The 14,402-nt window shown below is 38.3% G+C and overlaps 1 long non-coding RNA gene across 1 annotated transcript in view; it reads right to left on the bottom strand.

Moving 5' to 3' along the window:
* Positions 1 to 6,390: 6,390 nt before the first annotated feature.
* The window catches only part of LOC103170980, a 29,516-nt gene continuing 21,504 nt past the window's right edge, over positions 6,391 to 14,402 (bottom strand). The window contains exon 2 of the long non-coding RNA XR_486515.3: positions 6,391 to 6,561. This is a non-coding gene — a long non-coding RNA (uncharacterized LOC103170980). The remainder of the gene's footprint in view (positions 6,562 to 14,402) is intronic.

The raw sequence follows: 14,402 nt of genomic DNA, 5'->3' as shown, positions 1-14,402 counted from the left end.
AGTGCACAACATACTATTACTACATGCATAAGTGGCTGATTTAGGCATCCAAAGGGTGCCTTAATCTAAAAGGAGTGAAGACAGCTGGAAAAAGGATTTCCATGTATTTGTGCAGCAAAGATATATATTCAGGATGGAAAATTCCTCTCTCCTCCCACCCCCCAAAAAAATATCCTCTGCAATGGATAACATTACTCTCTCTGGCTCCTGCTCTCCAAAAGGTGTGTGATTTCTCAAGCGTCATAACAGGGTAGTAATATGGTGATCTATATTTTTTTCTTGGAATTGGGTTGGGGAGTAAGGATAAGTAGTTCAGACACATGAGAGAGAAAAAATAAATTAACAATCTACTGGGCTAAGAATCTTATAATTTGGGCAGCTGTGGCATACTCATTGAGAACATTTATCAACATAAATGTTAATCTTGCATTCTTTTCAATCCTGTGGTTAACAAAAGTATTGAATCTTATTACATGGCCCTTAAGCTGAAGTATGCCTAAAATACATAGCACCTCTTTGAATAAGTAAAACACCATATATCATATGAGCTTAGAGCTTGTTTGGGGTGCTTAAAATATTTTAAGGGAAAACATATGGTGTTGAAACACTTGCATATTTATCAAGAGGTCTCAATCATTTTCTCCTTATTTTGTATTCCTGCCTTTTATGTCACTCTGACACAAATAACATATGACATGTAGAGAACATGCTTGCTGGGTTAGAATAGAATGAAAATTAAACCACCTCATCCCAGTTGCTTTGGACACAATCATTTATAGGTAGCATACGATAGGTCCATCCTTGCTTGTCATTATTAATAATAATGCCGATTATGATAATAAGAGAAAGAACAAGAAGAAATTTACTAGGTGTTTATGTGCCAAATGCTGGGTTTTTTCCTCAAAAATAAAAAATTCAGTGTAGGGTTCCCCACTCCTCAAGAACCTCCAATGGTTCATTCATTCATTCAATTATATTTTTTGAGTGCTTACTGTGTGCAGAGTGTTGTACTAAGCACTTGGAAAGTACAATTCAACACTTACAGTCTTACAGTCTATAAGTGGGGAGACAGACATCAAAAGTAAACGGCAACAATAGCATAAATATAAGTAAATAGAATTATATGTATATATACACATATAAAAACAAATAAACAGGCATTACTACAAATAAAATAGAATTATAGATATGTACATACATACACAAGTGCTGTGCGGTGGGGGGGGGGGGGGGCGTAGAGCAAAGGGAGTGAGTCAGGGCAGTGCGGAAGGGAGGAGGAGCTGAGGAAAAGGGGTGCTTAGTCTGGGAAGGACTCTTGGAGGAGGTGAGCCTTCAGTAGGACTTTGAAGGGGGGAAGTGTGATTGGCAGATTTGAGCAGGGAGGGCATTCCAGGCCAGAGGGCCAGCCAGGGGTCGACGGTGGGACAGGTGAGAACGAACCACAGTGCGATGGTCAGCACCAGGGCTGTGATGTAGAAGGAGAGAAGGGAGGTGAAGTAGGAGGGGGCAAGGTGATGGAGAGCTTTGAAGCTAATAGGAGTTTTTGCTTGATATGGAGGTTGATAGGCAACCACTGGAGATTAGTGAGGCAGGAACGTTTCCGGAGAAAGATAATCCTATAGAAAGGTAAAGGTTGCCCATCCCCTTCTGCATCAAATAGGAACTCTTTACTATGAATAATAATAATAATGTTGGTATTTATTAAGCGCTTACTATGTGCCGAGCACTGCTCTAAGCGCTGGGGTAGACACAGGGGAATCAGGTTGTCCCACGTGGGGCTCACAGTCTTAATCCCCATTTCACAGATGAGGGAACTGTGGCACAGAGAAGTTAAGTGACTTGCCCACAGTCACACAGCTGACAAGTGGCAGAGCTGGGATTCGAACTCATGAGCCCTGACTCCAAAGCCCGTGCTCTTTCCACTGAGCCACGCTGCTCAAAGCATTCAATCACCTCAACCCTCCCACCTTACCTCCCTGATTTCCTACCACAACCCAGCCCACATACTTCTCTCCTCTACTGCAAACCCACTCACTCTATCTGACTCTTGTCTACCTTCCCACTGACCTCTTGCCCACATCCTGCCTCTGATCAGGAACTCTCTCCCCCTTCATATATGATAGACCACTCTCCCCACCTTCAAAGGCTTATTAAAATCATGTCTCCTTCCACAACCCTTTCGTCAATTAATCCCTCTTTTTCCCTACTCCCTTTTCCTTCTGAATCACTTATGCAATTAGATCTGCATCCTTTAAGTACTTGATATACACCCCAACCTCAGCCCCTGACACTGAAGTATATATCCTTAATTTATTTATAGCCTGTCTCCACCTCTAGACCGTAAACTCCTTGTGGGCAGGGAACATATCTATCAATTCTGTTGTACTCCCCCAAGCACTAAGTATGGGTTTCTGCACATACTAAGTGCTTAATAAATACCACTGGTCAATGAATTGGTTTAATGGGCTAAACACTGGGGTAGATTCTGTCCCACATGGGATTAGGAGAAGGAGATAACATATACTTCATCCTCATTTTGTAGATGAGGAAACTGAGGCACAAACCTGATCAAAATTGAAATGTACCACTGAGAATCAGAACTCAATGCTTGTAAACTATGAAATTGGATTGAATTTTGCTACTCATCCAAAAAGCATCACCAGTATTTTCACATATTTGGAAGGCCTAAATATTGAGGACTAATATTTTTCATCAGATTTTAAACTATAACTGTAAATTACATGTTAATTTGTATTACTAACTGATTGCTCCAAGAAGAGGAACAAGTGTTATCCCTTCTTGTTTAATGTAATTCTGTAGGGTTTCTGTTTGGGGTTTTTTTGTGGTTTTTTTTTTGTTTTTGTTTTTTTACCAGACTCACCCCAGTTCCTTAGTTTAGACAATTGATAAGGCAAAAGCCTTTACATGCATGAATTACTTTTCTTCCCTCCAAGCTTCATTCTAGAAAAGGCCTGGTTAAAAATATGATCATTAAAATCATACCTGCTCTTTGCAGGCACCAAGGGGAAATCCAATATCAATGCTGAAATGTCTCTAGTGTATAGGTTTCAGGGTTTTTGTTCTCCTTAGATACCATAGATGACTCTGGTCTGCTAAGTTAGCAAAATTGTTTCAAGTGACAGAGTTGAAAAAAGTTAAGGAAGTGTACATTTCAACTACCTTAAAATTCACAGTAATAGAAATTGCTAAAACATAACCATTATTTTTTAAGTTCACATGAGATTTTATAAAGGTTTTTTTTACCCCTTAAAACAACAAGGAAAATGCAACTTGTGTATACTTCCTTGTCAAAATTCAAACAGCTTCTTCCAGTAAAATTACTCCCTAAGTGGCACATTATTCTTTCATGAATTCATAACATGCTGCTGTAGTATATTACTAGCTAGTATCCTGGTAACTGCCAGGAGTCTCATTTACTCTTAAGGAGTAACTTACTCAATGGAAGGGTCTAGCTATTATTACAAGCTGTCAAACTGCAGGATGGTTACACACAGTTGAGTGAGTTGGCAAAAGGGGGGCAATAGCCTGAACAAGTTTAAGATATTTTAGATGGGCTCTGAGATAGCTATGATTCAGGAAAGAAACCTTGGAAAGACTGTTCCATAAGTCATCAGCCCAATGTATCAGTGCAAAAGTCAACAAAGTGTTGGCATATTAGAAGGGCCCTGGCAAATAAAGCCATTTGTTTTACTGATATTTTGTATACATATCCACATTCATATCCACAAAATATCAGTAAAACAATGCTTTATTTGCCAGGGCCCTTCTAATATATATACTATATATATACTATACACGTTCCATATCCACAAAATAATATATATATATATGTTATATAATACATTAAGGTCCTAGTTGGCAAGACTGTTTCCATCCTCATACCATCTGAGTCTGTCCTTATTTACCTTCCTGCCCCAAAAGTGGAGACATTCATTCATTCATTCATCCAAATGCTTTTATTGAGCATCAGCACTGACCTATCGGACCTCTGTTAGATTAAATACAATCTGTTTCCTCTGGAGACCATCTCTTTACCTTTCAGGGCTGGTGGCAACCTGCTTATCTGAGGGAAGGGACTTGAGCCCTTGCTAATGGCTGTGGCTGGCAATCTCTCTGGTTAGCTCCTGAGAGATTTGGCTAACACTGATTAGCAGTTGGATGGGACAGTTGAAAGGATGGATGCGATGAGTCATTTTGAAGCTTAGCTTCCTGGAAATGCCTGCTCCATTTAGGATCCTGGGTTTATCCAGTGTGCACATCATCAGCCCAAGTGAGGCAAACTTCACGTGCAAAAAGAAAAAAAAATGGATGAAACCCACTTCCTTTCAATAGCCCTAGTGTTCATTACCCCATTTTCAACTTAGTGAGTCATAGTTGAGATTAGTGAAATCACAAATTATACTGGTTAACTTTCAAGTCATTCATTTGGGCTTGGAAATAAAGCCTGCCACCCCAATTCTGTTATACTGCACTAAGTGCTTAATATAGTGCTCTGAACATAGTAATAAATAATAATAATGGTATTTGTTAAGTGCTTACTATGTTCATTCATTCAATAGTATTTATTGAGCGCTTACTATGTGCAGAGCACTGTACTAAGCACTTGGAATGTACAAATCGGTAACAGATAGAGACAGTCCCTGCCCTTTGACGAGCTAAGTCTAATCGATGGGCTTACAGTCTAATTGATGGGCTTACATTCTAACAAACACTGTTCTAAGTGCTGGGGTAAATACAAGGTACTCAGGTTGTCCCACATGGAGCTCGAAGTCTTAATTCCTATTTTAAAGATGAGGTAACTGAGGCACAGAGAAGTTAAATGGCTTGCCCAAAGTCACATAGCTGATGAGCAGCAGAGCCGGAATTTGAACCCACGACTTCCGATTCCCAGGCCCGTGCTCTTTCCACTAAGCCACACTGCTTCTCTATGTAAACACTCAATATATACAGTTGATTGATGATACTAACTGGGACTTCTGCTAGACTTCGAAAATGTAAACTATTGGCAGTTAGCTCTGGGGGTTACTGACTGTCTCCTTTTCCTCTCCTACTTCACTGAACCATGGTGGCTCTCTGTGAGCCAAGGCCAGTGGTGAGGTTGAAAGGCAAGGATGAAGAGAAGGCCAAGTTTAAAGTGGTCCTGGTGAGTCAGTCAATCAAGCACTTACAGTGTGCAGAGCATGATGCTAAGTCCTTGGGAGAGGACAATACAACACAGTTGGTAGAAACCTTGCACTGTAGGTAAGCACTGTATAAAGTTACCATAATATAAATGGTGGAAAAGAAGAAATGGGAGCACTGTGACATGGAATATTTTGAACACACCCTCAGGAAAGAAGAATGAAAATACAATGAAATTGCATTTTATCCTGGACACAATATTTCTTTCATTTTTCATTTCTGATTTAGCATTGTGGTCTTTCATAATTCAGTAGGAATATTTAAATGACAATGGTTATTGCTCCATTTGGAGCCACCTATTAAAACCAGTTGTTTATAGATGAAATGTGTACTCTAAGGACATAACGTATACAGAAACAGTACGTTACGGATAGCAACTTAAGGTCTGTGTGCTGGAGCCTCTCTCTCTACACTGTAAAGTCATTATGGGCAGGGAACATGTCTGCTAATTCTGTTATATTATTCTCTCCCAAGGGCTTAGTACAGTACTCTGTTCATTAATAAGTGCTCAACAAATTGATTAGCATAAAATAATAATAAATGGTACTTGTTCAGCACTTACGATGTATCAGGCATTGTTCATAGCATTAGGGGTAGATACAAATTAATCAGATTGGACACAGTCCCTGTCGCGCATGGGGTTTACACTCTTAATCCCCATCTAATAGATGAGGCAACCGTGGCCCAGAGAAGTTAAGTAACTTTCCCAAAGTCACACAGCAAATTTATTGCCAGGATTAGAACCCAGGTCCTTTTGACTCCCAGACCCATGCTCTACCTACTAATGTAACTATCCAAAGAGTCGTATTTTCAAATGCAGAGTAGCCCTTTCCATTAATTGAATAAAGACATAGAAGTAGAAAAGGTTTTTTTTGTAGGTTTATAAGAGTGGTGTTGTCAAATCTGTGAACTTTCAAGAATAGATTTAACAAATGAAGACTACTAAATTTAAGAAGTCTCATTTCTCCCTGGATTTATTTTGTTTCAAAGATAAAGTTATTTAAAGTCTCAAACATGCTGTCTATTAATGCTCTGAAAGTACACTCTTAGAATTTGGTTTAGTCTTTGTTTATTTTTCTGGACAAATAACAACACAAGTGAAAAAAACAATCCCAATCTGGCACATGTTTTACCATTTGCAATAAGCTCCAGTCCATTTTATAATCAGATGAAGGGGAACATTAGGTTAAGCAGTTTTCATTTTAATTTGTACATATCATGCTGACTCAATTTGTTGAAGTGGTAGCAGACTTTTTTCTTCTGATGAGATAGCATTCTTGGGACCATGGCTTCTTATTGACCCAGGTATTTTCTGTGATTGGCATTGTTATCCCGTGTGCACATCAGCATTTGTAAAATCTGAGCAGATAAGGAATATATGGGTTAATCCTCTTATCTACTACTAGATTTCCTGTTTCTCATTGTTTTACAAATTAGGCAGAAGTTTATTAGTTTTGTGCTCTTCTCCTAGGGGAGAACCAGTTTTAATTTTTCTTGAAAACATTTGCTCTTCCTCAAAATTATGTCAATAGACTAGCGGCACTTGTATTAAGGTAAGCCATTTCCTATATAAAGGTTATAAGATTATACAGCTGTACTGTAACCTCGATTTTCAGAATTAGCCATTTGACAGGGACTTTGCTGTCTCAGATGTTTCCAAAGCAGCAGGATCATGGCTGAGATGAATTCAAAAGCCTGGAAATTTGGAGACTGACAAATCTAATCATTAAGGCAGGTACACTAACATTTGGTTTCACATGCAACTGTGATAGAAGGGTGAAGGGTACTTAGGTACCCCAAACAGCAGTTTTTTACTTCATTGAGCCTACATTCTCAACACTCGAAGCATTATTGGGGTAATTCTCTTAGAGTTGGTGTTGGCCAGCACAGACTCACTTTTTCTGAAGATTAAACTAATGGATATAATCACTGGAATCACTCCAAGAAGGGGCCAAAAAAACCCCCAAAAAACAAAAAAACCCTAAAACACCAAAAACACAAAAAAAGGTACTTTGTTACAACTCACAAAACCACTGGATTGGTCATCAGATTGTTGGGCAAGGACTGTCTCTGTTGCCGAATTGTACATTCCAAGCGCTTAGTACCGTGTTCTGCACACAGTAAGTGCTCAATAAATATGATTGAATGAATCATGGTACCAATCTCTAGACTGTAAACTGCTGTGGGCAGGGAATGTGTCTGCTTTTCTTTCCTAAGCACTTAATACAGTGCTTGACACACAATAAGCACTCAAATACGATTGATTACTGAGACACGAGTGCTTTATTTCAAGTGGGAATTCCACTTTTAAGAGTAGGATCCCATCTTAGAAGTTAAATTCCCTATGAATCATTCATTTAATCATATTTATTGAGTGCTTACTGTGTCTGTATGTATGTATTGGGCATAAAACAGCATGTGTCATTATTTGCTAAGATATCTAGTCTTTTATTTTGATCTGACAGTCATTTAAGTTTAACCCTTTGGAGGACCTAATATTAGAATTTATTTCTGCTAAGAATAACATTTGCTATCCTGATTGTGAGTTTCATTTAGGGTTTCATTGGATGACAATGCAATCTACCACTTATTTAAAAAAAATCTTAATCACCTCCAATAGTGGGGAAGATTGGGCTTTAAAAAGCATTGGAACAACTTTAACTTTACTATAGCATCTTCAAAACATCATATTAAATGGTTTTACAGACATTTTCATGAATTGGACTTATTATTGATGGATTTAGTATGGATCTGTGTTAGCAGTAGACTAGGTGACTTCTTCCCGATAGATGGGAAAATGAAAATAGTTATGGAGCCAAATACACCTCAGCTAAAATTCTAGCTCAACAGAACACTGATTTAAGATAAGAATCAATATTCATGTTACATTTGGGGAGATTACACCTTTGCCAGATAAATTATGACTAGGCTAAATCAATTTTTTTCTACTGGATGCAGATAAACTAACAACTTCAAAGAGAGTCACATGTGAATTTGATAGGGTACAATCTGAGCATTTTAGATTTAAGCTAGGAGTTTCCTTATAGAAAAACTTTGATACTTGAGTATGCATACTGTTTGGATTTGAAGCATAAAAATGATCACATATATTTGATTTCAAATGAATTTGCACAGAAAGTCTGTGAGAATCAAAAACTTAGTGGTTCTTCTGAAAATATATAAATTAGGAACATCAAGTGATCAGACTGCATTTCATTTGAAAGGAATAAAGAAACAGGAGCCTTAAATATTTTAGAGGGAACCCTCTTTTAGTAAAACAAAACAAAACCCTACATTGTTTCATTTTTATACTGTCAGCTTTCATTTCTAATCATCTTTAAAATTATTTTTGGAAAAATGTTTATTGATTCAAGAGTTAACATGTTTTGCATTTCCTGTTACCAATTCTTTTTTGAAATTACCTTGAATATTTTAATTAAATTCTACAGCCTGGTTGTATAGAGGGATTTAATGTGGTACATTTCTCCCATGGAAAAGACATTGAACAACCCTTCCCCCACACCAAACTCTTTATGTATAGGAATTAACTTCTACTGAATTACAGATGCAATACAGAATACCATTTTACAGACTCCACCCAACTGTCAAGGGTTTTGCTTTAAGAATATAAATTTTTAAACATTATAAGACTAACACTTAATGCATATATATAATTTTTATGATATTTGTTAAGCACTTACTATATGCCAGAACTATTCTAACCATGGGGTAAGTACAAGATAATTAGGTTGGACACAGTCCCTGTCACACATGGGGCTCACAGTCTTAATACCCATTTTACAGATGAGGAAGCTGAGGTCAGAGAAATGAAATGATTTGCCAAAGATCATACAACAGACAACTGTTAGCAGACAACCCAGGTCCTTCTGTCTCCCAGGCCCATGCTCTATCCACTAGGCCACATAATTTCTCTATTATGTATGGACTTTGAATATTATTCATTGATTTTCCAAGATCAATTATTCCATAAGGGCTATTAGTGTTTAATTTACTCAGGTGTTCTCCTCCTACCATACAATGTTGCAATCAAAACCTTTTAATTCTTGATTGTTTGAATCAAAAATAATATTTTGTATTTTGTAGTTTTATATAAACATGCAAGAGTCTTTAGTGTCACAAATCTATGATGGATCAAAGAGGTTTTGGTCTAACCTACTTTGCTTCTCTGGATAAAGTTGGCCACTTTTAGAAAGAACCCCATCAGTATCAGATAATTGGTAACCAACACCAGAGAGATGCTGAAGACTGGATGGGAAAAGAAACCTGAGCTAATCCTTCAACTCAAGTTAGTTTATTTAGGTCAGAGTCAAGTGAGGAATTATCTGTTGCTTTGGAAATTCTGCTACGTCTGTGGATAAACAAAGGCTGTAAAACTTTAGACTGCTACTAGAAAACCTTCTAGTGGTCTTGATGAGAAATAACATATTTTGCTTAAAAGACAAAGAGAATTGAAATTGGAAGAATTCTAAAACAGGTTGAATTTCCTACTTAATAATAAATGATAATCCTAGTGATTATGCCTGCTAGACTGTAAGATCACTGTGGGTAGGGAACGTGTCTACCAACTCTGTCATATTGTACTCCCCAAAGCATTTAGTTCAGTGCTCTGCACACAGCAAATGCTCCATTAAATACCACTGATTGTGATATTTATAAAGTGATTAGTGTGTGTTAAGCATTGTACTAAGCAATGGGGTAGGCACAAATCAGACAGTCCTTGTTCATAGGAGTATCACTGTCTAATGGAATTCTACCCTCTTAAGATGAGAAGACTGAGGCAGAGTGATTAAGTGATTGGCCCTAGGTTCCACAGCAGTCTTTTAGGGAAACCTGGGATTAGTGTGTCCAGGTCTTCTGACTCCTAGGCCCTATTTCCTTTCCACTATGCCCAGTCCCTGTCCTTTATATCGCTCTTTAAGGAAATGAGAAAGGGAAGTCAGAAGAACTTTGAATCAGCTGCCTATAATCCTAAATAAATTATTCCAATAATAATTTTAAAAATCAGTTAAGTGCTTTTTTTTTTTTTAGATTAAAGCACAAACACTGTATTTGATTAAAGCACTTCAGAAATATTTCCTGAGGAAAAAAAGCCTTTGAAATCAACATTTCCAGTGTGTGTGTGTGTAAATATATAAAATGACACCTAAGTGTAAAGGAAAGGTTATTTGATTCTACCTCATACTTAGAAAGGAGCATCCAAGAATAACTCAGAAGAAAAAACAAACTTCATTTTTTCTTATTACCATTCATAGTGGTATTTTACCAAACAGTTCCTCTGTGCATTTGGATTGGATATTTCTCTTTTACTCAGAACTTGATTACCTTGATAATAAGGAAACAAAATCCTTGTGGGGTTTGAATCAACCAACAGGGGAAAAAAAAAATCATATGAATGTATGTCACAGTGTGAGTCAAACCTGTCATGAAGCACCAGCTGTGTGGACACGTTATCATTAACATGATATAGTGGCCATGTTTCCAGTGATAACAACAACAGGAGCGAGAAAAACTCACCACAGTTTGTCAGATTTACTTCCGAAATAAAGGCCTTTGTTTGCTTGCACAAATGGTCACGGAGAGTGACGAGTGACCTGGTGCTCTGAATCCAGACAAGTTACAAAAGTGGAAGAAAAATGGGCCTCCCTGGCCACTGAAGGAATGAACTCTAAATTCATCAAACTGCTCCAGTGAAAACAGGTAGAGCCTTGCTACTGCTGTCTGCAAGTCTTTTAATCATCAGCATCCCACAGTGTCTTGCCTAAGGCAAAGTAAATAGTTACTTTGGAGATGAATAATAAAGGCCCTGACCCACATATTTTTGTTTTAGTAGAGAGTTCCTTTAACCAACACTTCACAAATATTAACCTGCTTCATTTTGAGAAGATGCTTCTTCATGAGGATGGACCAAAAACATTAAGTCTCCAGTATAGAGAGCGAAAAAAAATTTTTTTTTTTAATCTACAAAATCATGAAGGTTGTGGACAGGGTGAACCTGGAAATATTGTTCACCAAATCCCAAAATAAGGGGTCCCCGTGAAGCTTGGAAGGTTCTGTATTCAAAACCCAAGAAGGACACGTGTCACACAGTGGTGTTGACATACATAATTTGTTGCTTCAGGTATTTGTGCAGGCCAGAAGTATTATTGCAGGTTCAAAGGTATTAAGGGGGTAAACCTCTTGTACAAGTGATTTATAATGGATTTCTAGAATGTAAGTTAGGGGGGACAGTGGAAAGCTCTGGATTGTTATATGGTGTATCCTTAAAAGAAGAACAGATGTTCAGGATAGCGGCTATGGTCGTTCCTCCAAGCATCTTGTTGCTACCACTGGAGACACGAATATTTGTCTCGATAGGCCTAAGGTGTGTGGAATTTTTTTAAGTTTTCAGGTTCGTTAACTACAAGTCAGAAGATTGGAACTGGGATGAAAGGGTGGAAACTTTCTTAAGCCAACCGAATCAGTAGATTATATATGGTTCTGATCCAGAAGTCCTCCTGGGTGAGTAACATTAGTCTTGACAACATTTTAGATGTTTCAAATTTATAAAACCACTCAGCTATGCCTAGTCAGTAGAGAAGCAGCGTGGCTCAGTGGAAAGAGCACAGGCTTTGGAGTCAGGGCTCATGAGTTCGAATCCCAGCTCTGCCACTTGTCGGCTGTGTGACTGTGGGCAAGTCACTTCACTTCTCTGTGCCTCAGTTCCCTCATCTGTAAAATGGGGATGAAAACTGTGAGCCCCACGTGGGACAACCTGATTCCCCTATGTCTACCCCAGTGCTTAGAACAGTGCTCGGCACATAGTAAGCGCTTAACAAATACCAACATTATTATTATTATTATTACTGCTTAAATATTTTTATATGTGTCTCTCACTGGAGTGCAAATACATTGTGGGCAGAAAACCCTTTTCTTGTTTCTTTTGTACTTTCCAAGTGTTTAATGCAATGCCTCGATGAAGACTATCACTTGTTTGTACACTGATAATGAGGACTGAATCATCATGATCACTAAACACCCAACTGATTTTATGAGTCAAATGTGAGGAAAAACCTTAAGAGGAGCTTTTCCTGATCCTCAAGATCTCATTCTTGAGAACTATCACTGGCATTAGACATATTGGTTCTCTATCACTTTTCCAACAGCCACTGCCTCTCAAAATCACTTTATCCTCAGGCAACTCTTTCAAGCCTGTTAGTGTGACTGAAGGAAAATGTAGGTATGGCAGCTATAATGGCTCCTGGAAGAATAAAGAGCCTCAGGAAAGAGCCTCCGGATATGATAGTTAAGGATTAAAAGCTGAAGTGGTCACGTCTTTTCTGTTGATCTTCTTCATGAATGGATTAATTTGTTAGTATTTTTTCAGCAATAACTATCTCTGCTCTAGGGGCTTAGGAGAATACAGCACAGGTAACAGACAGGGGTTCTGTTCTTTATATGTATATAAAAATGTACTTATGATTTGGGATATGATTGTTGCGGAACAATAAACTAGCTAATTGAATCAAATCCAAAATTAGTATTCATTCCTAATTCTGAAGATGTTTTTCCAATCCATTTTATTGTTGTTGTTTTCTTGGACTACGTCTATACTGTGCACAGATGAGCACAGTTGGCTTTGGCATGACCTTTCTTGTCTAATCTCTTAAATGCCTCATTAGGCAGTCAGAAGATGGATGCCTTTTTTTTCCATTACACTCTCCAAAAAGAAGAAGAAAAGCTCCTGAATAAACCTTTAAGACTGCTCTTTTAAGAGACTGTATAAGGGGAGGTTGGGGTTCAGTTTTGGCAGTTTGGCTGAATGAAGACCTCCAAGATGAGTTTCTTCAAGTTTGCCCCACACTTTGATTAGAAAAACAGAACAAAGAGGCCTGTGCCTCTAGAATACATATCAGGACTGAAGGAATTCTAATCCTGAGTAGAAACCAATTACCTGGACAACTGTGATGAAAAGGCATTTAGACGGACGTGGGCATGACCTACTGAAAAAAGACCACTGGCCATGGAGTCAGAGGACCTGGATTCTAATTCCAGCTCTGCCACCTGCCTGCTGTGTGACCTGGGGCAAGTCACTAGTTCTGTGACATCTGTAAAATGAGGACTGAATCCTAATCACTCCTATTCATTTGTGAACCCCATATGGGGCAGAGACAGTGTCCGGCCTGATTATCTTGTATCTATCCCAGTGTAAACACTAAAGTACAGTGCTTGGCCCATAGTAAGCACTTAATACCATAATGTTTATTGTTTTAGGGACTCCCCCCAACTGTAAAATATGAATGAAACTTTAATTCTCTCACTATAGTTGATTATGAATTAATGTACTGAAACCCAGTAATGTAATGATTAGTATGTAACGTCAACATGAAATATCTCTGATTTTTTAAGTATTTGCTATCATTTTGTAATTTGCATTTAGAATAGTATTTTAGAAGTTATTGGATGTATTTATTAAGATTAATGTTATACTGTATTCTCCCAAGTGCTTAGTACAGTGCTCTGCACACAGGAAGCATGCAATGAATATGATTAAAAAAATATGAATGCCCAACAGTGAGTGGTTGAAGTCAGATGTTCAACAAATGTGTCAGGAGGCCTTTTCCCTTGGAGGGCCTCACCCTTTACCCTCACCATTCCCGTAAGATCATATCTGGGACACCAGAAGAAAGGTGAAACTGAGGGCCTTGTGAGACCTCCTTTTAGTGGAGAGAGAAAACTGGTGAGAGAAAATTGGAGACAACACTCATTTTGAAACCCAGTGCAGATTTCCCAGAAGTGACTTCTACTTGGTGGAGAACTTTCAAGACTTTGTCTTGAAGCAGCATGGTGCAGTGGATAGAGCATGGGCCCGGGAGTCAGAAGGTCATGGGTTCTAATCCCCGCTCCACTTGTCTGCTGTGTGTCCTTGGACAAGTCACTTAACTTCTCTGTGCCTCAGTTACCTCATCTGTAAAAAAGGGGATTAAGAGTGTGAGCCCAATTTGGGACAGCTACTCTGTCCAATCTGATTAGTTTCTATCTATCCCAGTGCTTAGAACAGTGCTTGGCACATGGTAAGTGCTTAACAAGTACCATAATTATCATTCATCAGTATCTCATTGTCCTTTCCTTTTCTGCAAATCCTACTCCCCTCCAAGACTTTCATAGTGCAACATTTTCCATAGACAAACCTACCCAATAGT

This window comes from Ornithorhynchus anatinus, chromosome 13 (genome assembly GCF_004115215.2).
Source record: "Ornithorhynchus anatinus isolate Pmale09 chromosome 13, mOrnAna1.pri.v4, whole genome shotgun sequence".
In the NCBI taxonomy this organism is placed as follows: domain Eukaryota; kingdom Metazoa; phylum Chordata; class Mammalia; order Monotremata; family Ornithorhynchidae; genus Ornithorhynchus; species Ornithorhynchus anatinus.
This window is presented reverse-complemented; position numbering and strand designations above follow the sequence as displayed.